Genomic DNA, 26,690 nt, shown 5'->3' with positions numbered 1-26,690 from the left:
AAAATAGGAATAACACTTTAGCAGTCTGGGACAGAGGTTGATCTTTTGGGCCATCTTTGGTTTTAAGATATAAGCTCTGTTATTAATATCAGAGCAAATAATTTTTTGCTTCTTCACAAATTAGGCAGCTTGGCTGCAACTAAAGTGCTAAACTTTTTTTTTTAAATCACAGTTCCAATAAGGAGCTACTGTATAGCACAGGGAACTATATTCAGTAACTCGTAATAGCCTATAATGGAAAAGAATCCAAAAAAAGGATAGGGACTTCCCTGGTGGTCTAGTGGTTTAGAATCCACCTTCCAATGCAGGGGGTGGGGGTTCAATCCTTGGTTGGGGAACTAGATCCCACATGCCTCGGGGCAACTAAGCCTGCGGGCTCTGGAGCCTGAGTGCCACCAGGAACACTAGACCCGACGCAGCCAAATAAATAAATATGAAAACAATAAAAATAGAAAAGAATGTATATACGTATACATATATATTTATATATCCACGTGTATGTATAACTGAATCACTTTGCTGTGCACCTGAAACTAACACAACGTTGTAACTCAACTATATTTCAATAAAAATTTTTAAAACAGCATAGTGACTCCACACTCGGGCCTGGTCTTTGGAGCCCTTTGGCTGTCGCATAAGGTAATGACTAACTGTGCCCATGGTGGTGAGCTGCTGGGCTGAGGCTGTCTTGCAGCTTTGAATGACCTGGCCTGTACCTAGATCTTTGCAAAATGCTAGGTTGTCATCTATAAAATACACTCCCCTGTGGAATGTTTGAATAAAGTCATCTGCATTTTGGTAAATTTTGTTTCTGGACTGCACATCTTTCTTAGGAAACAATTTCTTCTCGTATGGCTCACTAATTGGGTTTTACTCACACGTACAACAAGATGTCACAATATCAGATTTGTTCTTGAAAGGAGAAAAGTCCATTATTATTAGCAAAAAACCTGTCCAGGAACTCGCACATGACTAAGTAGCTATGTATTCCTCAATAGTTCTCCAGACGTGGGCGTGGGCTTCTGGACAGACATTTAGGAGGGGCCTGGAAAGGGCAGGTCTGTGTTAACACCCAGAGTTCTGGACAGCACATGCCAAATTCATTAGTTTAACCACTCGCTCTGTTGATTATATCAGTTATCCATTGCTGTGTAACAAATTACCCTAAACTCAGCAAGTTAGAACAACCAGTGTTTATTACCACATGGTTCCTGAGTGCTTGGCCTCTCACCAGGCTGCAGTGCAGGTGACGCCTGGGGTTGTGGTCACCTGAAACTTGCCAAGTGTCCAAGATAACGCCCTTGCCTGGCTCCTGGCCCGTGGCAGCAGCTCCTCACCGTGTGACTCCAGGGGCTTCTCACGTAATGTGGTGCCACATGGCAGGGACAACCCAAGGGTATGAATCCCACGGGGCAGGGGTCATCGAGGGCCAGCTTGGCGGCTGCTGCCCGCAGTGATGGTTGGAGAAGATGTCTGCTGTTTATACCTGCTCAGTAAAGCCCACCCACTGGGTTCCTCACTACCCATCGTGTGGCCCTAGCCCTTTGCAGCGTCACACTAGTCACCACGTTGGGTAGTTCAGGGAGAGGACAGTCATCCCCCAAGTCCTTCCTTAGGACTCATAGGTTTTTTTTTTTTGGCCGAGCCACATGGCTTGCGGGATCTTAGTTCCCCAACCGGGGGTTGAACCTGGGCCCCGGCAGTGCGAGTGCCACATCGTAACCACTGGACCGTGAGGGAGTTCCTAGGACTCGTGTTTGCAAACGGGGAGAGGACTTTGCCTTTGGGGTCACGGAGTCGAGGCGTGAGTTGACGGTGCTGCCAGCACCCTCCGAGCTGTGGTTGGAGCGGGCGTGGCCACAGCAAAGAGGGAGACTGCAAGGGAGCCTCCAGATCCATTTGCAGTGAGTGGGCACCCCCATCGTTCCCTTGTCAGGGGCCAACCCCTTTCCTACAGTGTGAGTTTGCAGTGGGTTTTCTGTCTGTTCACATTGGGGTTTGCCTGTCCAGGTCCTTTAGCCACTTGGGAGCCACAACCAGACACCCAGTGTTCACCTCCACGCCCTGGCACCCGTTCAGAAGCCTTGTCTGGGTCCCGCTGGCAGGAAAGAGGGATCGTGTCTGGATGTCCATCTTTTTTTTTTTTTTTTTTTTTTTTTTTTTAGCGTTACGCGGGCCTCTCACTGTTGTGGGCTCTCCCATTGCGGAGCACAGGCTCCGGACGCACAGGCTCAGCGGCCATGGCTCACGGGCCCAGCCGCTCCGCGGCATGTGGGATCTTCCCGGACCGGGGCACGAACCCGTGTCCCCTGCATCGGCAGGCGGACTCTCAACCACTGTGCCACCAGGGAAGCCCTGGATGTCCATCTTACAGCCAGTATCTGAAAGTTATAGGCTTGATATGTCTCTGGTCCCTCGGGTTACCTGTTAGGGGGATGACAGGATAAGGAAAGAAGGAAGGCCTCACTGTTCTGTGTTTTGTCTCCTGGGAGCTCCCCATTGGAGGTGCCCTGCAGCCAACAGGATGCTCTGGGATCCTGTAGCCACTAGCCAGATTGTGTGCCCATAACACACAGCTAGCAGCTGTCACGGAGAGGCTCCGTTTCACCCGCTGGACAGAACATGCCATCTCCCGGAAGGAGGACGGTCCCAGGCCTTTGTGCTTTTCCATATTAAGACACAGAGTGGCCACCGGCTGGCTGCTTCTGGACCCCAGAGGTCTGTGGCTGTTAATGGTTTATCAGCACATCAGTGGTGGGCCTGCCTCTGCAGATGTTCCACAAACCACATTGAAGTTGGACAGTCACAGCAAAACGGGGAAAAGACAGTAACGAGCGAGCGCTTGCAGAGGTCCTGGCCTTTCCTGCCAGCCCACTGAGGAAAACCCACCTTCCTCCGAACTCCTGTCCCGTTCCCTCAGACTCAGAGGTGGCTGGCCCATTCTCGATATTCTGTAGGGCAGAACAGAAAGACAAAGGACAAAAACAGCTCAAAAGAAAGGATGAAAGAGGCAGAGGATGGGGAAAACACACCAGTGCTGTTACTGGTCCAAAGCAAAGCTGATGGGGAGATGGGTAGGAGGCTGGAGTTTCTGGGGGCGAGTTTTGGGAAGACTGGAGATTGGTGACAGGCCTCCAAAGAAGTTGCAGAGAAGGAAGGAACTGGAGAGAAAGGGAGATTTTTGTGGTATAAACTGAAATTGCCTTTGACAGATGTTGCATGGCTGTGTCCTGGGTGCTGAGGGCAGGAAGACCCCGCGTGGGCGGACGGGAGGTGTGGTGACAGGGACTGGTCTAGGGGAGGCCCTGGAAACCTGGGGAGCTTCCAGTTTCCCCCAGTGGCTGGCCGCTTGGCTTGCCTCGCAGTCCCAGGGAGGCCAGGCTGGCCGAGCACAGCGTCAGCACACAGGACAGCCTCAGCGCAGATGCGGCGCAAGGCGAGGGCTCAGCGCTCAGACAGGCCTCCCTCCAGGAAAAGCTGCTGCGGTAGCGGCCACGAGGCTCAGGGGTGCAGGCGCGGCTGCCTTTTCTCTGTGACTGACAGGGTTGATTTGACAGAGGAACAGGTGGCCGCTTCTATATAGAATTTCAACCATGGCTCACATACTCCCCCCTCTCCTGTGGATCGTTGAAAAGATAGACCAGCACAGGCGGCCGGGCACCAGGATCTCCCAGCAGCTTCCCCCAAGGGGTCCTGTGTTTCCGGAATTCCTCTTGTGCCCCCTCCAGCCAGCCCTGGTTGGAGAGGGCACAAGAGATGGTCGGGTCAAGTTGGAGATTATTCGGAGACAGGAGGATACTTGGCTTCACAGACGCCTCGGATCACAGTGTGCAAATTGGGTTCTGCCGTCTCCACCCCTGCTGCTGTATGTTTTATTTCGTTCGACAGTTTATTTGTTACTTGGGCCCTCAGGCAATCCTATATGAGGTTACAGTTTAATAAACAGAACAAACAAAACAAATCCCGTAGACTGTGTTTACAATCCGTCTCTACTGGCAGAAGGGAAGAACTGAAGCACCCTGAGGATGGACGGGGAGAAGCTGGCCTGGCCGGAACTCGCGGTTGCCACAGGGGTCACAGCCCCGAACACAGGAGCCCAGGGGCAGCTAGAGCACGTCTACGTGCACGTCGGTCCTTTTAGAACCCCTTTAAAGTTGTGACGTAAATCTGGGTTTCAGTGACAAACTGTATTAATTCCTGTAACACCGAATGCCCACGCGGTCCCCAGATTACCATATCGTGGGAGGTAGACGCACGAGCACAGCACCCGCCCAGGGACCCCGAGAAGCAGGCAGGGGCTGGTTCCTAGGCCGAGGTCAGTGCAGGAGCCGGGCGGCTGGCGTCCAGGCCCTGCAGCCCGGGCCTGGGCAGGGCACGTCCTCCACAGCAAACCCATCGGCAGGTGCCTGAGTGACGTGCGGGACAGCTCCGGGGCCACGTGCGAGCCCACGAGCCCCTGAGGCTGGGCTGAGCTCCATCTGTATGCGCTGCTTCACCTTCTCCCATCTCCCCGCGATCTCCAGGGCCGAGCCTCCTCTCTCCCTCCTTGCTGTGTTCCCGCCCGCCCATCTGGTGGCACGCAGCTCCGTCTTCTGGACCGCGGCACTCTGGGAACAGCAGTCCCCACAGCCCAGCCACGGCCCCCAGGCTGCCGAGCGTCTGTGCATCCTGCTCGCTCCCGTGGGCATCCGAGAACTGGAGCTCGATGCAGGGCAACTCTAGAAATCAAATATGGGAAGGACGATCCCAGCACGAATGTGAGCATTTCCTTAGGTTTGTGGTCACGGTTAACAGGTGTCGGCTGCGTTGTGCAAACCATGCTGGGTGGGTTATTCTTCGTGAGAATCCGGCCAGGCAGGTTCTCTCATCCCCCATTGCAGGTGGGGAAACCGAGGCCCTGAGTGAACGCGCTGCCCTGGGTCACAGTTAATAGGGGGCAGAGCTGGGGTCTGAACCCAAGCAGTCTGGTGCCAGAGTGTGTGCTCTTAAGGACTACTGTCGTGGGAGAGGGATCCGTGGGATCTTGTCTACAAAAGATGGAGCACACGCCCACTCCGGAGTCCGTAGTCATGGTCATCTTGCTGTTCATGTGTTAAATACACATTATGCATTATTTTATTTAATTAATTGATTCATTTATTTTTGGCTGCGTTTGGTCTTCGTTGCTGCACGCGGGCTTTCTCTAGTTGCGGCGAGCGGGGGCTACTCTTCGTTGAGGTGCGTGGGCTTCTCACTGCGGTGGCTTCTCTCGTGGAGCAGAGGCTCTAGGCACGCGGACTTCAGCAGTTGTGGCACATGGGCTCTAGAGCACAGGCTCAGTAGTTGTGGCGCACGGGCTTAGTTGCTCCCTGGCATGTGGGATCATCCCGGACCAGGGCTTGAACCCATGTCCCCTGCACTGGCAGGCGGATTCTTAACCGCTGTGCCACCAGGGAAGTCCCTATGCATTATTTTTAAATGTTTTTATATTCTTTGGGACTTGACCTTGGCATGACTGGTGCTTGGTCAGTGCAGGCCTGGCGCGTTCACAGCTGCACCACCCTCTCCTCCAGCTAAGCCTTTAAATATGTAGATTCTACTACGTAAGAGCCCAAGACTTTTTGATTATGTGGGTTGTATCTATTGATGTTTACCATGTTCATGTCAAAACCGAGAAATGTTTAAGACACAGGAAGGCATGTTCCTCAGCTGCCAGAGGGACGTCATTGTCCCACGTCACGCGTGTGCACTCAGGAACAGAGGGAAACAGACACCTCCTAGTATTGTCAGGAAGAGAGTTTTACCTTGCTGACACCCACAAAGAGTCTTGGGGACCTCCCCCAAACCTCTCTTTGCAAGCTGTGGTCTAAGGCAAACATGGCAATTCTTTTTTTTTTTTGCGGTACGCAGGCCTCTCACTGCTGTGGCGTCTCCCATTGTGGAGCACAGGCTCTGGACGCGCACGCTCAGCGGCCATGGCTCACGGGCCCAGCTGCTCCGCGGCATGTGGGATCTTCCCGGACCGGGGCACGAATCCGTGTCCCCTGCATCGGCAGGCGGACTCTCGACCACTGCGCCACCAGGGAAGCCCAAACATGGCAATTCTTATGTAACTAGAATTATTTTTTTACCAAAGATATCTATGAGTGTCATACTTTTTTTTTTTTCAGCCACACCGTGTGGCTTGCAGAGTCTTAGTTTCCTGATCAAGGATTGAACCCGGGCCTTGGGCAGTGAAAGCGTGGAGTCCTAACCACTGGACCACCCAGGAATTCCCCACGAGCATCACACATTTAACAAGGGAACTTAGATTCAGGATTATTCTGTGGATGGACCTAGAGATCGTCATATTAAGTGAAGTAAGTCAAACAGAGAAAGACGAACATCATGTGATATCACTTATATGTGAAATCTAAAACATGATACAAATAAACTTATTTACAAAACGAAAACAAGGCTCCTAGACATAGAAGACAAACTTACTGTTACTAAAGGGGCTGCGGGGAGCAGGGAGAGAGAAATTAGGAGTTTGGGATTAACACATACACACTACTGTATATAAAATATCTTGTAATAACTTTTAATGGAAGAGAATCTGAAAAAGAATATGTATATGTATATATATGTATACCGAATTACTCTGCTGTACACTTGAAACTAACACAACATTGTAAATTAACCATACTTCAATTTAAAAAAAAAAAGAAGACCATTAAAAAAAAAAAGATTATTCCTTTTGGGCCCTTCTCCAGCTAAGACAACTTCAAGTACCAAAGGACAATTTGGGGAGTTTGTTTTTAATATAAAGTCTTTACTGAATTCAGCATTACTAAAAGTTTCTGAATTTACCATCCTGGAAAATAAGCACTGTGGTTAGTTGCAGGACTGGTACCAGCCAGCGGGCTGCTGTCCTATCCACCATCACCAGCAGAGCTCAGCTGCATCTCCAAGGGCTGCTTTCCAGGGATGGCGAGGAACACGGCCTCCAGGGACGTCCGTGGCTCTTTCACAAATCCAAGGAGAGGGGCTGCAGGCGGTGTCATGTCACTTACTTGAACGTGTCTGCCTAGCAAAGCTTCTGGCATATTCTACTCCAGTTACGTTATCACCAAACGGTGCTTCAAGTCCTGACTGACTGTGAAAGTGTTAAGAGATCTTCGTGTTTTGTCGTGGCTGTGACACTGCCCAGCACACAGCAGGCACCCAGTCGTTTGTTGAATGAGTTCATGTTCACCTCCCAGCTGAGCAAGGCCCCAGCTTTCTGCAGGCTGAAATTCATCACATAAAACATTGTGCAAGTGTGGGACAGCCTTACTAGGAACAAAGTCTTAGGAAGACATCTTTACTCTCAAGCTTCCTACTTGGATTTGTGATGAATTCATTAAAAGAATACATCATGACATTTTGACTCTAACATGACATCAAAACAGGTAGGACTACAGGAAAAGTACTGGGTACAGAGTTTTAAAAATTGGCGGGTGCTTCCGGTGGTCCCAAGGTCGGGGACCCCAGGAATATCTGAATGCTGCTTTCTGCCACAGTTCCTCTTCCTCCTGAGGTTTTGGGGAAAACACACCACAGAGCTATGGTAACTGGAAAGCAAAACGCATAATAATTTACTGTGAAATGAGCTTGGGCTCCAAATTCTAGTGCTGAGAACGCTGGCAAGCTGGGGTCGAGCACAGGGCTGAGGCTGGGCCAGCTGGGCCCAAACCCAGATGTCAGTTCTTATGGCCACAGGGAAGAGAAAGAAGGGAGGTGCCAGACTGTGGGCCTGCTCTGGCCACTCGGCAAGGGAGAGAGGAGCCCAGCAGGTGCAGCAGCCCTGCGGCTCTCCCAGGCCACAGCACAGGGGTGTGGGTGGGCAGGGGAGCGTGGAGAGGTGATCTGCGCCATCGCCCGGGGTGGGGACCAGGTAGGACACATCATTTCTAATGCGGGAGGGCATCCAGCATCACCGGGCCTTTCTGGAGCCATGAATGGCTTGTGTCTGGTCAACAATTAGCTCCTTTTCGTTCCAGGGACACGGACATGCTGGAGCGTGAGTGCCTTTGGCAGGAACCTGGTTTTGTTCATGGCTGAATCCACAGCTCCCAGGTCAGTGCCTAGCAAACAGTAGGCCCTGTACGAGTGTTTGCAGGATGAATCCAGGTGCTTTGTGTGGGGTGCGGATGGGCTGTGATGAATCCAGTCGAGGAGCAGTATCGGAGGAGATGTCCAACCACAGGTACTGTCGGGGCCAGGCCTTCCTGACTGGGCTGGGGGACTCTGGGGACGGAGGATGGCCCCGGGACTACGTGGGTGCATGCTGTGGATTTCCCTCCAGAGCTTCCGAGTCAGAATCTTGGGGTGTGCACAGGTAACTGCACTGAGGAAAGTAGGCTTCCCAGGCAAGGGCTGGAGAACTACCCTTTAGGGATCAAAATCAGGAATTTGTAGATCTCATGTTTTGCTTGGCCACACAATGTTTGGCAAATTAATTCCTTTTGTTGAAATGTCCAATAAAAATTTAATTTCCAATAAAAAACTGGAAGACGTGGCAATGCTGGCTCTGGCAGCCCCCTTCCGCCCCCTTGGCCCAGCAGGCGGTTGGCCCCTGACCCCTGTCCCACCACCCTGCCATCGTCCGCCTTCACTAGGTCCCTGTTATTCTTCCTGCGTCTCTTTTCTCTGGAACTGCTGTGACAGCTCCCCTGTTGGCCTCCTGTCCTGTTCACACTGTTTCAGCAGGGCTGCTGCTGAGCCGTTCACTGCAGGGGCTGCTTGCAGGCTAAGACACAGCCCCGTGCCTGGACACCTTGCAGGTCCTGGTCACCTCTCTGCTGCTATCCCCCTAGAGCCCCACAAGGAGGCCCAAGCATCTCAGACTTAACTGTACAAAACTAAGCTCTCCCCCGCCACGTCTTTCCAGCCAATGTCGATTCCATCCCAGACATCTCTCTTTCTCTTGCAGCCCACAAAATCTTGCCTACTCTATCTTCAAAACACATGCCAGATCACACTGTCTCACCAGTCCAGACGTCACTGCCACCTCTTGCCAGCTCCTCTGGGCTCCCATCATCTCCAGAGAGACTCTTTCTTTCTCTCTTTCTTTGGCTGAGCCAGGTCTTAGCTCTGGCCCGCAGGATCTTTGTTGCAGCATGTGGGAGTCTTAGTTGCGGCATGTGGGATAGAGTTCCCTGACCGGAGATGGAACCCGGACCCCTGCATTGGGAGCGCGGAGCCTTACCCACTGGACCACAGGGAAGTCTGGCGACCCTTTCAACAGTAGGTCCCTTCACCTCCCTGGGACCTGCTGTGGCTTACTTTTCATTCAGAGTGAAATCCTAACTCTGAACTGGGACCCTCACCAGCCACTTCCCTCATCTCATTTGCTCCAACTTTGCTCTGTGCTTGTCGGGGCTCCTTCCTGCCCCCTCCTGGGGTGCACTTCCTCAATCCACTTGCCTTCTCCCTCACTCTGTGATTCAGCTCAAAGGTCATCTTATCTGAGTCCTTCCCCAGCCCCCATTACTCCACATTTAATACAGGCCTTAGAATGGTGCCAGGCACACAGTAGGCACTTAAAAGCCCTCAATGTGTTCTGAACCAATGAGTGCTATCCCTCCAGACACCACGAGAGGAGAGGTGCTGTCCCTCTCTCCACCTTCAGGACATGGGTTAGTCTGCCCCTTTGCCCAGGGCTGTCCAACAGAAACAGAATGCAGCCAGGGCATGATTTAAAATTTCCCAGTGGCCACAATTAAAAAGAAACAGGTAAAATTAATTTCAACACTATATTTTATTTAATGCAACTGTCTCAAATACTATCATTTCCACATGTTGTAAATACAAAAAATTTACTTTTTTTTTTGTGGTACGCGGGCCTCTCACCGCTGTGGCCTCTCCCGTTGCGGAGCACAGGCTCCGGATGCGCAGGTCCAGCAGCCATGGCCCACGGGCCCAGCCGCTCCGCGGCATGTGGGATCCTCCCGGACCGGGGCACGAACCCGCGTCCCCTGCATCGGCAGGCGGACTCTCAACCACTGTGCCACCAGGGAAGCCCTACTTTTTCTTTTTTTAAAATTTATTTACTTTTGGCTGCGTTGGGTCTTCGTTGCTGTATGTGGGCTTTCTCTAGTTGCGGCGAGCGGGGGCTACTCTTCATTGCAGTACGCGGGCTTCTCATTGCAGTGGCTTCTCTTCTTGTGATGCATGGGCTCTAGAGAGCAGGCTCAGTAGTTGTGGCGCACGGGCTTAGTTGCTCCGCAGCATGTGGGATCTTCCCGGACCAGGGGTTGAACCCGTGTTCCCTGCACTGGCAGACGGATTCTTAACCACTGCGCCACCAGGCAAGTCCCCAAAATTTACTTTTTTACATTTTACATTCTTTTCTTCTTAGTACTAAGTCTTCCAAATCCAGTATTTTATATTCACAGCCCATGTCAACCTGGACTTGTCACATGTGACTGGGGCGGCCTCACTGGATGTTCTGCACCACAACTTACTTGGTAGTTCTTCTTTAACCTTCTGTCAGCACTTTGAGTGTCAATACTTAAGTAGGGAAACCTGCAAGCCACTCCCCAGACAAGACCTGATTTTCACTCAGTATTTTTAACTCCCTACACTACTCTTTCAAAGCACCTATCATAGCCTGTAATTAGATACTTGTATGGCTATTTGATGAACTACCTTCTGTTCCTGGTCGTTCTCAGTGTCTGATTTAGTGCCTGGCCCTAAATGAGCAGACACTCAGTAAACATTTGTGCATTAATGTATTCAGTGGCTTAATTCTTTCCTTTTCTCTACTGTATATTTTTACCACATAGGTTCTGCTTCTGTGGAACTTCGCTTTGCTTTTGCCTTAGTATGTTTTCAGATTATTTCAAAGCAAATTGCCTCCTTATTCGTATTTCCTACTTTCAATTCTCTATTTGGTTGAGGTCAGTGTTTTTCTTTTTGTTTTTTAGGCCGCGCCGCGCGGCTTGCGGATCTTAGTTTCCTGTAAGGAAGCAGGTCTGAGAACTGACTCGGTTGGCGGACGGTTGGTCCAGCACCCCTTGGACAGCGGCAGGTGCAGCCAACGCAGGACGGACTCGTTGTGAGCTGACAGAGCACCGATGGCCCCAGCCCCGGGCCCTCTCTTCGCGGGCGCGCCTCCGGACCAGCTGGCGCCGCGGCCGCACCGCAACACCGCGCCTTCAGGCGCCTTCCGCCCAGACCCGCTCCCGACCGTTCCCTTCGCCGCTTCCGGCACTTGGGCAGGCCAATCGTCACGTCCAAGAACAAAAGACCCGCCTCCTCCGCGAGCCAGATAGCCAATCCGGCTCCTCGTTACCCCAGCGCCCCGTGCGCCAGGACGCAAGACCTTGCCCAATCCGTCCGCGGACGTGCTTCTGGTCCCGCCCCTGCCTGTGGTAGAAGCTGTCAATCTCGGCGTCCCCCGTGGCCCCGCGTTCACTTCCTTCCCGACGCCGTGACGTGCGCAGCCCTGTGCCCGACGGCGGCGGGCCAATGGCGGTGGTGGATACGGCGGGCCAATGGGAGGTAACGTCTCATGCGGCCCGCGCCGCCGCAGCCGCCGCCGGGTCCCGGAGCCAGAGGCCGCCCGAGCCGGAGCGCGATGGAGCGAGGGCCCCAAGCGGGGAGGCGCGGCCGAGCGCGCGGCCCGACGCCCCCTCAGTGAGCGCCCGACCGCCGCGGCGCAGCCCGAGGGCGGGCTCGCGTCTGCCCGCCTCGCCGCCGCGCCGGCGCTTGGAGCCCGCGCCGCCTTCCCGCTCGGGCCGCGGGCCGGGGACGGCCCGGGGCTGCATGGCCTCGCCCGCGCGCCGCCGCTGAGCCCTGGGCCGGAGACGGAGCCGGAGCTGGTGAGAGCCGCGGTCGCGCCGGGGTTGGGGCGGGCGCGGGGCGTGGGGCGGCCTTGCGGCCTGCAGGCCTTCCGCGCCGGGCGGAGCAGCGCAGCGGGCTTCGGCGGGCCTGGGGGCCGGGGTCCGGGGCAGCCGTGACGGGCCTCCGGGGCCTCCGGGCGGGCTTGTGGGGGGGGATCCGGGAGGGCCTGAGGGCCTGGGGGGTAGCCGGGAGGGACGACGGCGGGTTTCGGACGGGCTTGGGGGCCGGGGGCAGACAGGGGTTTCAGGCTGGACTGGGGGGCAGACAGGGGCTGAGGGTGGGCTCTGGGTGGGCCTGGGAGGCCCAGAGGGCCGACGGGGGACTCCGGGTGGGCCTCGGGCCCTGGGGGCCCTACCGGGGTCCTGGGACAGCCTTGAGGGGCAGAGGGAGGGCTGTAGACGGGCGGGGGCCGACGGGGGTCTTCGAGAGGCCTGAGGAGCCGACGGGGGCTTTGGGCAGGCCTGGGGGGCCGACACGGGGCTGAGGGTGGGTTCTGGGTGAGCCTGGGGAGCCGGAGGGGCCGACGGGGCGCTCCGGGTGGGCGTGGGGACCTTGGGGTCCCGGGGCAGCAGTGAGGGGCAGACGGGGGGCTGCTGGGGCCTCCGGGCGGGCCTGGGGGGCCCGGGAAGTCTTGAGAGGCCGGCCGTGGGCTGTGCAGGGCCCCGGGCACCTGGGGAGCGGGGCGCCGACCTCTGACCCGCGGGAGGGACGCCTTCGCGGTGTAGGCTGTAGTTGTTATTCCCAGCGTCCTATTATTATCGCTGTTTTGAAATGGGAGCAGGCGGCTTCGGGCTCTAAGCCGGAGGGGGAGGGCGAGCCGGGGCCCTGGAGGGAGAGGGGGCGTTGGGGCCGCAGGAGGCGCGTGGGCCCGCGGAGGGGCAGGAATGCGGGGCAGCGGTGCGGGGGTGTTTCGGGGGGAGGGTAGGCGGGACTGGGGGGCGGGTGGGAGGGAAGCGTTGGCGGCGGCTGCAACAGCAGCCCTTGGCCTCAAGGAACAATGTGAGACGTTGCCTGAAATGTTAATTTCCGTTCCTCATTTCATCATCCCCTGGCAGGGCGGTAGCTGTGAGAGCGCGTGCGTGTGTGTGGTGTGTTTGTGTGTGTGTGTGTGTGTGTGTGGTGTGGTGTGTGTGTGGGGTGTGTGTGTGTGTGTAGGGTTGGCCCTGCCACATGGATTCAGTCCCCTTTCAAAGAGGGATCGTGTTGTTGAATCTTGTGTCTCTGCCGTTTTGGGGGGAGTCTTAATTTTTCTTGAGGGCTGCTCTTTTCCTGGTGTCCCATCAGGGTTTTCTGCTTCTGTTGTGTTGTGAAAGCTAGTCTCGTATCCCAGCTTCCGAAGAGTTTTGGAGAGGCTTCGGGAGATGAAGCTGTGCCAAGAGGCCCCGTGCCTTCAAAACCATCTTCTCTCTAACCGTTCAGATGCAGCAGGCTTAGGTTTCATCGTTTCTGTAGGTTATGGGAAGTTTTATGTTCGCTTGCAAGGACAGGGTTTCTCAGCAGAGAAGTCAAATCTCAGGCTTTCTTATAGGGTGAGAAGGTATTCTGAAGGGATTTTGCACATTCCTTTTCCACTGAGCAGTGAGAGTGCGCTTGGTTGTTGAATTGGGGGGGTGATGAAATGCTCTCAGCCAAAAGATGTAAGATGATACTGCTTGTAGAAGAAGTGCCATTGAAACAGTTACTATTTTTGGTTTGTGCGAGCCCAGTCAATGGCATAACTTGGATAGCTCTAAATCAGAGACCCTGAGACTGTGTTTGATGCCTTTAGGACCTTGATTGCGCTTACTCAGTGTTGCTGTCCTGGAAGACCTGGAGTTCTGTTTGTGTTTTTTAGAATGATTGCACAAGTACTCTGGTATTACTTTGAAACTGTAGTTAGAAAGGAAAAAGGGAACACATCTTGCTCAACTTAGAATGTGACCCTTCATCCCCCGCCCTCCATTCAGCTGTTGTCCTCCCTCTGCGGTGTCACGCTCAGGAGCGGGCTCGCCTTTGATAGGCTGGCTCTCTGAACGGAGGAAACAAAGACCAAGTTGCTGTGACATTTCCCTCTGTTCTTTGTGTGTGCCTCTTGAGTTAGTTGAAAAGCTACCCACAGATAGTGCCAAATTTGACCCAGCTTTGAAACTTTGAAAAGATCTTTTTCTTCTAAACGTTTTTTTTTTATCGTGGGAAAATATACATAACAAAATTTGCCAGAAGTTTGTTTTTAAAGGTGTCACATAGTCTTGAATTCCTCCTTTGCAGTTGTACCTTTGTGCTGCCACTGTTGGATGTTTTCCTTTGGGCGTGCTGTGGGCCAGCCGTGATAGTCACACTGCACAGCAGGCCTTTCATCTCTCCAGACCAGATGGGCTGCTTGTGACTCGTGGCTGTCATCTTAGCTCTAATTACAGTGTTGATACAGTGACAAGTAGAACTTTCTACAAATAGAGTTAAAGGAGCTGTGCTATTTGTACTGGAGAATATTTTTCAAGAGGCGTTGTGTTGCGTGCCTTGAGTTTTTAAGTACATTTGACACAGTAAGGTTACGTTTCATCCAATATGAGAGGAGAGTTACTTTGCATAGGATGGCAATGAGCCCATCGTCAACTAAATAACATAATTAGAGAGCGTCAGTAAATGCTGGTTCAGAGCATGGTCTGCATTTGTTGCCAAAATAAGTGTTTTGATCTGTCCATTAGTCCATGTAAGTCCTTTCATCTCTCATATGTAAGTATAATGGATGAGCTTCCTTGAATAGCAAGATACTTGCTAGTTAATAGGTGCGAATGACGCTGCACTGCTTGCCTGGCTGTGTGCTGGGTCAGTTCACTATTGCTGTTCAGTCAGTGCTCCGTGGGGACTGAGTTTGGCCTGTTTGATAAACTTCGTACAAAAAATCGAATGAACGCAAATAAAAGTTACTGTCTTGAAATGTTTTCATGTGTGTTCTGTTAATTTGAATTTCAAATGGAATTTCTGTGCAATTCAACTTTTTCGGTTTTATCTTAAACTCTGTGAAAGATGGCGTCAATCCCCAGCACCTGGAACGCAGGCAGTTAGAGATAATTGGTATAGAAAGCCTTTTTAAAAAGGCTTAGGAAATGATCCACTTCAACAACTCTCTGTTCATTCTTTTCTGTTGTTGTTGTTAATTCTTATAGAGATGTTTCTGTTTCTAAGCGGTTCTTTTTTTTGTTGTTTGCTGCATCTTATTCTTGATATCTTTTAAGCCAGAGTCAGACTCAGCTGTGTACGTAAGTGTATGTTTTTGTTAGTATTCTTCTGTGCTTTTCTTAACTCGCGCTCCTCTCTCCCCATGTTAAAAATTTTCTTTAAATTCACCTTTCAACCAAATAGTGTTTTATATATATGCTAGAACTACAAGTATTATTATTATTATTTTTTTTGCGGTGTGTGGGCCTCTCACTGCTGTGGCCTCTTCTGTTCCGGAGCACAGGCTCCGGACGCGCAGGCTCAGCGACCATGGCTCACGGGCCCAGCTGCTCCGTGGCATGTGGAATCTTCCCTGACCGGGGCACGAACCCGCGTCCCCTGCATCGGCAGGCGGACTCTCAACCACTGCTCCACCAGGGAAGTTCTACAAGTATTATTTTTATGAAAGTGTCCCAAAGGATTATTAACTGGCCTAACCCTGATTGTGTGACCCCCTGCCCCCACCCATGTCCTTCACTCAAGTCCTCTCAAATCCTCATGCTCCGGTTCCCTTGGCCTTTCATTTCCTAGGTGACCCTCTGCTTGGACCAGGGTCTTGCTGAATGTCCATCATTGTCTCCCTTGCAAATCCTCACCGCCCCCCCCCCCATCAACACAGTTGATCAAATGTGTGATCACAGGGCTCTAAGCTGAATGAAGAGCGGCACGGTCTCTGTCACCCAGGGCCCAGCCTAGGCATGACCCTGGGCTTAGAATTGGCTCAGGAAGTATTTGTTGAATTGTTTAAAGGCAGTGTATGGAAGTGTTTGAGAAATTTTGAAAGGACATACTTAGTATCATGAACATTTGTTTGATTGACTAGGAATTACACTATGTACATTTTAGCCATTTTCCTATTTGTTGTTATTACAGGTTTACTTGCGAAAGGTGTGGGGCATGGCTTTTAAAATCGGCACAGAACGAGAGATAAAGGAAATAAAGTAACGGTTGTCTTTGTGGAAGAAAAAGAATGTTTTCTGTGAAAGCAGCTTTAGTAGGACTGTGGTGCGGGGGCCACAGTCAGAGGCTCGCCAAGTGTGGTTTGCTGCTGCTGCTCGTGGTGATGAGAACTTCGGGCACCTTCTGGCCGCGTGTCATGTGAGCACTGTGGAGTCCTGTGAAAGGTTTAGAATTTTTTGATTTATGTTTTTTATTTCCTAAGCGGTTGTAATAAAGAAGGCCAAAGCAATATAAATTCTCCAGAATGGAGGCGGGCCCCTTAACATTATTTATTTATTTTTGGCTGCATTGGGTCTTTGTTGCTGTGCGTGGGCTTTACGTTGGGGAGAGCGGGGGCTACTCTTCGTTGCGGTGCGCAGGCTTCTCTTTATGGTTGTTTCTCTTGTTGCGGAGAACGGGCTCTAGGCACGCAGGCTTCCGTAGTTGTGGTGCATGGGCTCAGTAGTTGTGGCTCGCGGGCTCTAGAGCACAGGCTCAGTAGTTGTGGCACCCAGGCTTAGTTGCTCCCTGGCATGTGGGATCTTCCTGAACCAGGGCTCAAACCCGGGTCCCCTGCGTTGGCAGGCGGATTCTTAACCAGTGCGCCACCAGGGAAGTCCCTAGTTTTGGCATTTTAATGAAGGAAAAAAAATCTCTTTGGAGGGAATACACCAAAATGGAGTTGTGTGTTATTTTTTTCCCCCTTATGTTTCTGTTTTCTAAAAATGAAACTTATGTATTTGGGAAAAGGTTGTTATTGAAAAGCCTAATCGTGGGCATAATTTGGGTGATAAAGACTTGAGTTCTTGGTTTAGATAACAGTAGGTTTGTGTGGTTTTTTAACATTTTAGGTGGTAAGGGGTGAGGGGAATTGGTGGTTGTCGAAAACGTTTAAAGACATCATTCTAGAACTTGAGAAATCCTGCAGTTCACACTCTGGTCCTTTGAATAAAGAGTTAAGTGGGTTTTCAGTGTGAAAATAGAAGTCTGGCCTATTAATATAGCTCAGATTTTTCCAAGGCTGGAAGGACTGAAAATCCTTCTGTGATGCCCCCTCCGCAGCCAGGATGGAGGTAGGCGGCCGTCGGGAGCGGTGCTGAGTTAGAGCGTCCTCGCTGCTGGCTGAGGGCGAGACCCACGTGTCCAGTCTTGCCTTTGGCATCTGTGCAGTGAATTATTTATTATCCTGAAAATCTGTGGGTGCTCTTTTTCCACTTGCAAAGAAACCAATGTGCACCTCTTCACAAAATAAGCATGTTGGTCTTTGCTCAACTTAAAACTTTTTTTTTTTTTTTTTTTTGCGGTACGCGGGCCTCTCCCGTTGCAGAGCACAGGCTCCAGACTTGCAGGCTCAGTGGCCATGGCTCATGGGCCCAGCCGCTCCGCGGCGTGTGGGATCTTCCCGGACCGGGGCACGAACCCGTGTCCCCTGCATCGGCAGGCGGACTCTCAACCACTGCACCACCAGGGAAGCCCTCAACTTAAAACATTTTTGATCACTTAGGTCAAAGAAAAGTATTTTGTCAAGGTTAAATAAAATTCATAAAATCCCCCCTTTTTCAGTTACTTGTTTAAAAAAAAAGTGACCTTTAAGAATGGCTGGGATTGAAATTTAACTTGTAAATGCTTAATAACTTTGTGATATCAGAGATTACTTTTCATCTAAAATGTAGCAAATAGACTTCTTTTCTCAGCTCATTAGTAGTTAAGTGTCCCTTCCTCTGCCCCTTCCAGTGGTAGTCTTCAGACCCAGAATGCGAATGTCCTGGAATAATGAACATTTCTAAATAATGAGAACATTTTGGGAAGGTGCTTTGTTCATAAGGTTTGGGCTAAAGTTATGATTAGTGGGTTTTTTTTTTTAACTGCATTCATATCCAGTAAAATAAAAAAGACTTTCATTTCATTCTCGGTGATAATCTAGACTTGAGAATATTATGGCTGTACTGTGTAAACTTATCTAAAATAGAATGAGAAAAGCAGAGTAGAACCTTATTACTCTTAAGAAATTAAGCCTTGCTGGTATGTACCATGTTTCTAAATGCGGTTGTACATCCTGTAAAACAGGAAGTAAGAATAAAAAACAGCAAAACCCCAAAGCAGCACTCTTGAAGGAATTAACTTTAAAAAAAGTTACTAAAACACTGGACTAATTAAAGGATGTGCAGAACACTAAGAAATCTTGGCCTTTTTGGATGCTTACAGAGGAGAAAAGCCAGTCTTTTTAAAAAAAAATAACTTTATTTATTTTTGGCTGCGTTGGGTCTTCGTTGCTGCGCGCAGGCTTTCTCTAGTTGCAGCGAGCGGGGGCTACTCTTCGTTGAGGTGCATGGGCTTCTCATTGCGATGGCTTCTGCTTGCGGAGCACAGGCTCTAGGCGCGTGGGCTTCAGTAGTTGTGGCTCGTGGGCTCTAGAGCGCAGGCTCAGTACTCAGTAGTTGTGGCGCACGGGCTTAGTTGCTTCGCAGCATGTGGGATCTTTCCAGACCAGGGCTCAAACCCATGTCCCCTGCATTGGCAGGCAGATTCTTAACTACTGTGCCACCAGGGAAGTCCCGAAAAGCCAGTCTTTAGTGGTCTGAAACTGTAGCCCTCAGGTGATTCTGATTTCAAAGAATTTATAGACTTTGTGAATTCTTTCTTTGCTGAGGTGTATGATTTGTTCCGTTTAGCTTTAGCTTACCTACATAGGTATTTCCATTACTTTGAGAAGAGTCCATCTGGAATTTGAAGTGTTTTAGTCTAGAGGTTAATATATTAAATATGCTAAAGCTCAGAATGTTTTCTTATGGGAAAAAATTTCCCCTAAATACTTGGGAAAGGTGATCTTTGAATTGTGTCTCTTATCTTTTAGTATGAAGTTTAGAAAAGGGATCTGTGCTTTCACTCACAGCTGAAGTAATTTTCGGCAGATATAACCTTAATGAGATTTACATGTGAACTTTGTTTTTCTTTGGTGAAGTGATTAGATCTGATTCTGCTGAAGCTGGGTTCTCATCAGATGACTAACTTTTTAAAGAAGACAGTTTAAGCAATAACTCTAATCTTTAAAAAAAAAGATACTTAATTAAAGACTAAGGGCACAATGAAGTTTTAGAACACTGGGGAGGGAATCTCTTAGAATTTAACCCACAGCATCTCGTTTTCCTCGCCTTGACAGTTTTCTTCTAGGCTCCAAATATGTTGTCTAGAGGGAGATGGGAAACAGAGGGGAGATGGAGGATTTGAAGAGGTACCACAGGAGGGTGTGAAGGTTGGAAGGAAGGCGTGCTCTCACAATCTGGAGAAACCCTTGTGGTTTTTATATTTCAGTGCTGTCACTGTTTTCTGTGGCTGCTGTAACAAATGACCAGAAATTTAAAGGCTTACAACAATACAGATTTTTTCTTATTTACAGTCCTGCAGTTTAGAAGCCTGGCATGGATCGTGCTGGGCTGAAGGCAAGGTGTCAGCAGGGCTGGTTCCTTCTGAAGGCTCCATGGAGACTTCATTTCCTTGCATCTTCCATCTTTTGGAGGCTCTTCACATGGCCCCTTCCTCCATGTTTGAAGGCAGCAACCTTGTGTCTCTCTGACCTTCCAAGGTGGATTTGTTTTGTTTTGTTTTTTTTAAAACACAGGACATTTATTTAAACTGTTACTTTTCATAATTCATTGAAACTTATCATAGGTCAATATCTTCATTTTATTACCTTATTGGGTACGTTCATTAGTGTTATATAAACCTCCATATAAAATTAAAGAACTAAAAGTACAACTAAGAACATAGCTCTTCTTCTGACTGTCTTCGGCCTCCATCTTCCACTGTTAAACACACTTGTGATTATGTGGGGTTCACCCGGATGATGCAGACTCGTCCCCCGTCTGCTGATGAGTAGCCTGAGATATCTAGAGGCTCCAGGGATTAGGTCGTGGAGCCCTTGGGGACGTTATTCTGCCAGCCACACCGGGAGTGCACGGCGCTGTCGTAACACGTGAGGTCGGGCCGGGTCCGTGTGCAGCAGGCTCTGGTGCTTGGCCTTGGTTCCCCAGAACTGCCTTGGTCTCGGAGAGACTCAGTGCCGTCCGTCAGCCAGCAGAACTTGGCATTGATAGGGGATTAGTGGATATGCTGGAAACACATGTCCTGGACAAGGTTTTGTTTTATTTTTTATTTTATTCTTTTAAATTTTTATTTAATTTTTTTTGGCTGCACCACATGGCATGGGGGATCTTAGTTCCCTGACCAAGGATTGAACCCGCACCCCCTGAAGTGGAACTGTGGAGTCTTTACCTTTGAACTGCCGGGGAGGTCCCAAGGTCTTGTTTTAAATAAATTTTTATTTTGGAATAATTTTAGATATACAGCAAAGTTGCAAAAGTAGTACAGAGAGTTCCATTATATTCTTTACCCAGGTCCTCTAATGTTAACATCTTACATAGCAGTGGTAATTTTGGCAAAACTAAGAAATTAGCATTGGGACTTCCCAGGTGGCGCAGTGGTTAAGAATCCGCCTGTTAATGCAGGGGACACAGGTTTGAGCCCTGGTCCAGGAGGATCCCACATGCCGTGGAGCAACTAAGCCCTGCGCTACAACTAGTGTGCCTGAGCTCTAGAGCCCTCGAGCCACAACTACTGAGGCTGCGAGCTGCAACTACTGAAGCCCATGCACCTAGAGCCCATGCTCTGCAACAAGAGAAGCCACCGCAGTGAGAAAGCCCGCACGCAGCAACAATGACCCAGCAACGATGACCCAACGTGGCTGAAAATAAAAAAAAAAAATTAGCATTGATGCGTTATACTGTTAATTGAATCCCAGATTCGTTTAGATTTCACTTGTTTCCCACTAATGTCCTTTCACTGCTCCGGGATCACACATGGCATTTAGTTGCCTGTCTCTTTGGTTTCCTATCTGTAACAGGTTTTTGGTCTTTTTCTTGTTTTTCATGACCTTGGCAGTTGTGAAGAGTACAGTCTTTGTTTTTTCTGTCTTTGTAACCATTCACCCATTTGGCACAGTTGTAAAGCAACTGCGTATAGGCAGTTGTGTAGCTGACTTCTGGTTTCTTTGAGTGTTTTCCTGAATGTGGCCTGCTGTATATGGGGAGAACAGTTTGGTGTCTTTTTGTAACTGGAATGCATAACATGCTTTAGGGAGGGGCTTCTAAGACTACACAGACAGCTTTCCCCACGTCCCACTGATTTAGTCAGATGTTTGTTGGTTGCTCACTGTGTGCAGGACTGTGTGGGGGAAGCACAGAGATGAAAGCAAGATGTGGGGCAGGAGCTGCACGCAGGGGCGAGGGCATTTCTGGCTCCGGGTCTGGGGGTTGATGCAGGAAGTGCTCTGGAAGCATGGTGGGTGTCGGTGGGTGTGCAGAGAGCAGGGTCAGGCCGGCAGACTGCCGGAAGGCTCTGGACAAGGGCCACGAGGGCGGGTTGTAATGTGAGAATGTCAGCTTGGCTTGTTTGAACACGGAGCCCATGAAAGAAAGTGGTAGCAGATGAAGCCAGGGAAACGGAGTACAGCCCGAGTGTGCGGGACTTAGGATGAGGGCCCTGGCCATGGCCTGCTGAGGGACGGCAGAGGCCGTGCGTGGGCTCTGCTGGTGCCAGCGGAAGGCCAGTGCCTGGCGATGCGTGAATCTGGGCTGCCAGGAGAGGGGTGGCGTTTAGGGCTTGGGTGGAGGGAGTGAGCGCCAGCCAGGGCGGCCACTGCTCATGAGGGGCCCCTGCCTTGTCTTCTAGCCTGTTCTTTCACCCCGCCATCCTCTGCTTTTGGATGATGTCTGGTTTAGAAAGGTCTCAGTGGGAACTGTTACAGGAAGTGGGAACACCATTTTCTAGGGAACTGTACGGTGAGTGGTAGAAATGGATGATGGGATTGAGATTTTGTTGTCGGAATGATGCCTGAGTTCAAATGACTGGCAGAGGTGCTGTCCCAGGGAAGTGGCTGAGGAGCGAAGTGTGTCTGCTGGCGCCTGGCCTGAGGCGAGGCTGGGAGGGCCTCCCATCGAGGCCGCCCTCAGAGCACCTGGGGATCTTGAGAGTGGGCTGCCTGGACAAGATGCGAAGACTGTTCATTTGGTTGCACCGGGTCTTAGTTGTGGCAGGCGGGTTCCTTAGTTGTGGCTCCAGGGCTTCTTAGTTGCAGCAGGCGGGCTCCTCAGCTCTGGCATGCGGACTCTTAGTTGCAGCGTGCATGTGGGATCGAGTTCCCTGACCAGGGATTGAACCCGGGCCCCCTGCATTGGGAGCGTGGAGTCCTATCCACTGTGCCACCTGGGAAGTCCCTGCTGACAAGTGTTGATGTAAATACTTGAGGGTCAGCTGAGAGGGATGGCCAGTTATATAAAAGGTCCCCTGCCTTGTGGAGCTGTGAGACACCCAGCCCCAGTCTCTAGTGCTTGCCCCCTGCAGGGAGGAGTGGGCAGCTCCCCAGGAGCCTGTGATTGGCTCCTACACGTGTTATTCCCAGACCGTTAAACTGCAGCCCAAGGAGAGTAGCTCTGAGTCTGGGTAGGTGGGGCTAGAGAACTTGAAGCTGGAGAAGCAGCCTGCGATGAAGGCGCGTGGGTGGAGAGGAGAAAGGCCACGATATCTTAGGCTTCTCTTGCACGCCGTCTGTTTTGTATTTCCCATAGTTCTATGCACATGTTGTGCACGTATGATCAGATACCTAGTCAATATTTGCCTGAAAGACGGATCTTAAAAGTTAGGCTTGGGCTTCCCTGGTGGTGCAGTGGTTGAGAGTCTGCCTGCCGATGCAGGGGACGTGGGTTCGTGTCCCGGTCTGGGAAGATGCCACATGCCGCGGAGCGGCTAGGCCCGTGAGCCATGGGTGCTGAGCGTCTGCGTCTGGAGCCTGTGCTCCGCAACGGGAGAGGCCACAACAGTGAGAGGCCCGCGTACCGCAAAAAAAAAAAAAAAAAAAAAAAAAAAAAGTTAGGCTCTAGGCTGAGGAAGGAGTGGCACCTGGCAGGAGATACACAGCCCTGTGTGTCTGGAGCTCGTCGTCCAGTGAAGCTGCACCGGTGTCTGCTCGCGTGAGACTCGGTGCGGTTTGCTTCAGGCCGTCAGAACGGAGCCTCTGACCTGCTCTGTCACTGCATGCTTGTCATGTGCTGTGTCACGAGGACTTTGTCCTTTGGTCGGGCTGTGGGCGGCAGCAGTTACGCTCAGGGCGTCTGGCCCTGGAGCCTTTAGCGGGGGATGGCTTTACTGGGCCAGCAGTAAGTAGTCAGGGCCCCGAATTGCATGCAGTCTAATTGTGGATGGAGAGATAAACGGAGAGCAGAAGTGGATGTTTTGGGCCGCTTGGCTGTGTGGTGCTTGGCTTTGAACGTTCACTCTCACTTAAACGCTCGTAGCTCTGCCAGGTGCCTTTGTTACCACCCCTCCATAACATTAAAGCATTTCACCATTTTACTGGCTGACAACCGCCCTGCACCTGAGGGAGAGAACAAGTTGCTATAGTTGTTTTCGTGACCCTGACTGTAGTGTTTGATGGCTGCACCATTACCACGGGGGTGGGGGATCCAGGATGGGGCAGGGACTCAAGTGGCTGCGCTACTCTCTGGCCTTTTCTCACCCTCCCCGAGGCTGGCCTGGTACTGTTTCTTTGTCCAGGGATGCTTTTTTTTTTTTTTTAAAGTATTTATTTATTTATGGCTGTGTTGGGTCTTCGTTTCTGTGCGAGGGCTTTCTCTAGTTGTGGCAAGCGGGGGCCACTCTTCATCACTGTGCGCGGGCCTCTCACTATCACGGTCTCTCTTGTTGCGGAGCACAGGCTCTAGACACGCATGCTCAGTAATTGTGGCTCACGGGCCGAGCTGCTCCGCGGCACGTGGGATCTTCCCAGACCAGGGCTCGAACCCGTGTCCCCTGCATTGGCAGGCAGATTCTCAACCACTGCACCACCAGGGAAGCCCCAGGGATGCTTTTGAGAGCTAAGAGGGTTCTGTAAAAATAACTTAAGATTAACGGGCGAAGGCTACTTCGTTTCCAGGTGTTTGCAAGTGGGCTGTTGGTTTAAGAAGAGAAACAGTCTGTGCTCCCCTCATTCTCAGACTCTGCTCTTTCTGAGTTGCTTGCAGGTTGCAGTCCTGAGAGCAGTAAATAACAGCTGCAGGGGTGCCAGGTATCTATTACTGGGGGACCAAGCTTCGCTGCATCCCTCTTAGGGGAGGCTGGAAGTGGGTTGTGGGCCTCTAAAAGGAGGCGGAGAGATTTGTAGCAAACAGACTAATGTTGATGAGTTTATTTCCTGCGTGGCCTGGTGTCTGCGTGTTTAACTCCATCCCACACCTCTGTTTACAAGGCAGCCGCTTGAGAGTTGGAACGGGGACCTGTGTCCTCATCAAAATCTAGGGTACTTTCTAAACTTCCCACACAAATAATATCTTTCGTTAGTGGCTACATTTCCTAAGCTGTAGCTTTACGGCTGAAAATATAACTAACTTGTCACCTAATAAGATTCAGAGGTGATAGTCACATAGATGAGACTCAGCGCACATGCTTTTTTCCCTTGAAATAAATTCACAATTGGACTTGGAAGCCTAGCATGTCATTCAGAGAAGTAAGCCCTCATTGTTAATTGTTGATACTGTCTGCTGAATAGATTCTCCTGGTATTGTCACTGCATCAAAGGGAAGAAAAGCCTCTCCTGGCCCCCCTCACAGGGGAGAGCACGCCAGTTTCCTCGCCCAGAGGCCCCTGTGCACTGGGGGCCCAGGTAGGTAGAACGTGGTGTGGGTGAGGCGGTGCTGGTAGGTTTCATGCCCATGGACCTCTCTTGCAAATGTTACAAACTGATTACATGACGAAAACTACTCTTTGGGATGTAAAATGTAAAAGTCACGTTCATTCTAGATGATAGTGAATTTATATTAATAATTGGATTAACAAAAGAAAACCATTACCAAAGTGAACAGAGTACCTATGGAGTTGGGAGACAATACTTGTAAACCATGTATCTGATAAGGAGTTAATATCCAAAATACAAAAAAGAGCTCATACAGCTCAATAGCAAAAAGCCAAATAACCCAAATAAAAAAATGGGAAGGGACCTGAGTAGACATTTTCCCAAAGAATATAATGAATGACGAACAGATAACATGAAAAGGTGCTCGTCATCACTAATCGTCAGGGAAATGCCAATCACAACCACAGTGAGATCATCTCACACCTGTCAGAGTGGCTGTTATCAAAACGACAACAAATAAGAAGTATTGGCGAGGATGTGGAGAAAAAGGAACCCTCGTACACTGTTGGTGGGAATGTAAATTGGTGCAGCCACTATGGAAACAATATGGAGGTTCCTCAAAAAATTAAAAATAGAACTACCATATGGGGACTTGCCTGGTGGTCCACTGGGTTAGAATCTGCGCTTCCAATTCAGGTGGCCCGGGTTCGATCCCTGGTTGGGGAACTAGATCCCACATGCATGCCGCAACTAAGAAGTCTGTGTGCCGCAAGTAAAAGATCCTGTGTGCTGCAACTAAGACCTAAATCAATCAATCAGTCAGTCATTCAGTCACATAACTGCCATATGATCCAGCAATTTCACTCCTGGGTACTTATCCTAAGGAAATGAAAACTCTAGTTTGAAAAGATCTGTGCACCTCCATGTTCATTGAAGCATTATTTACAATAGCCAAGGTATAGAAACAACTTAAATGTCTGTTGATAGATGAATGGGTAAGGGAAATGTGGTACATATATACAATGGAATATTATTCAGCCATAAAAAGGAGGAAATCTTGCTGTTTGCAACCACATGGATGAACCTTGAGGGTATTATATAAGTGAAGTAAGTCAGAGAAAGACAAACATTGTATGATCTTACTTATATGTGGCATCTAAAACAAAACAAAACACTAAAGTCATAGAAAAAGAGATGAGACCAGAGGCAGAGAGTGAGGAGAGGGGAATTAGAGGAAGGTGGTCAAAAGGTACAGACCTGCAGCTACAAGACAGATGAGCCCTGGGGGTGTGGGGCACCGCTTGGCAGCTGTAGCTGCCGCTGCTGAGCAGTGTGCGGGAGAGTTGTTAGGAGACCAAATCCTCAGTCCTTCTGGAAAGGAGAGCGGTGGTTTCCTTTTCTCTCCTTTTGTTTTTATTGTGTCTGTATGAGAAGACAGATGTCAGCTGAACCTGTGGCAGTCATTTCACAATGTATGTTAATCCACCCATCTGGCTATACACCTTAAATTTATACAGGGATGGAAGTCAATTATTTTTCAGTAAAACGGGAAGAGAATACAGAAGTTCACACAAGATGTAGTCTGGGAGTGCCGTTGAAACCTCCTGCACAGGGTGAGGCCCTTCAGCGCTCTGCTGCCCCCCACTGTCCCCGTGGTGCCCCACGACCACTGCCCCTGCCCAGTCCTTGTTGCTGGCATGTTAGTATATCTGTACATGCATTCACTTAAAAAAGTAAAAGATAAACACAAATAGTTCATAAACGGAGTTTATGCAAAAGCAAATATCAAGTGCTGATTAATGTAGGGAAGTAGGCTGCTTTAAATAGCCTTCAGGTTCATTAAAGTCACTTCTGAGTAGTGAGATATTTTTGTATCAGGTTATATTTGTTTCTTGCAGGAGCAAACCTGCCTTCTAGTGACCCTACACTTTTCCGAGGTTGGTTATCTGACACCAAAACCCTTAAGGACTGATCCTCTAGGGACTGAGTGTTGGGTGGGGGACACACGGGGAGCAGGGGATGC

The 26,690-nt window shown here is 50.4% G+C and overlaps 1 protein-coding gene across 6 annotated transcripts in view; it reads left to right on the top strand.

Moving 5' to 3' along the window:
* The first annotated feature begins 11,564 nt into the window (after positions 1-11,564).
* Positions 11,565-26,690, top strand: part of ANKRD11 (ankyrin repeat domain 11) — a 168,329-nt gene continuing 153,203 nt past the window's right edge. For 5 of the 6 annotated variants that reach the window (XM_032612285.1, XM_032612282.1, XM_032612288.1 and 2 more), the window contains exon 1: positions 11,566-11,825. The gene's annotated coding sequence lies outside the window, so the exon portion shown is untranslated. Of the gene's footprint in view, positions 11,826-26,690 lie in introns of all 6 variants that reach the window. The other variant, XM_032612287.1, reaches the window with a different exon arrangement.

Source organism: Phocoena sinus, chromosome 19, assembly GCF_008692025.1.
Source record: "Phocoena sinus isolate mPhoSin1 chromosome 19, mPhoSin1.pri, whole genome shotgun sequence".
NCBI lineage: Eukaryota > Metazoa > Chordata > Mammalia > Artiodactyla > Phocoenidae > Phocoena > Phocoena sinus.
This window is presented reverse-complemented; position numbering and strand designations above follow the sequence as displayed.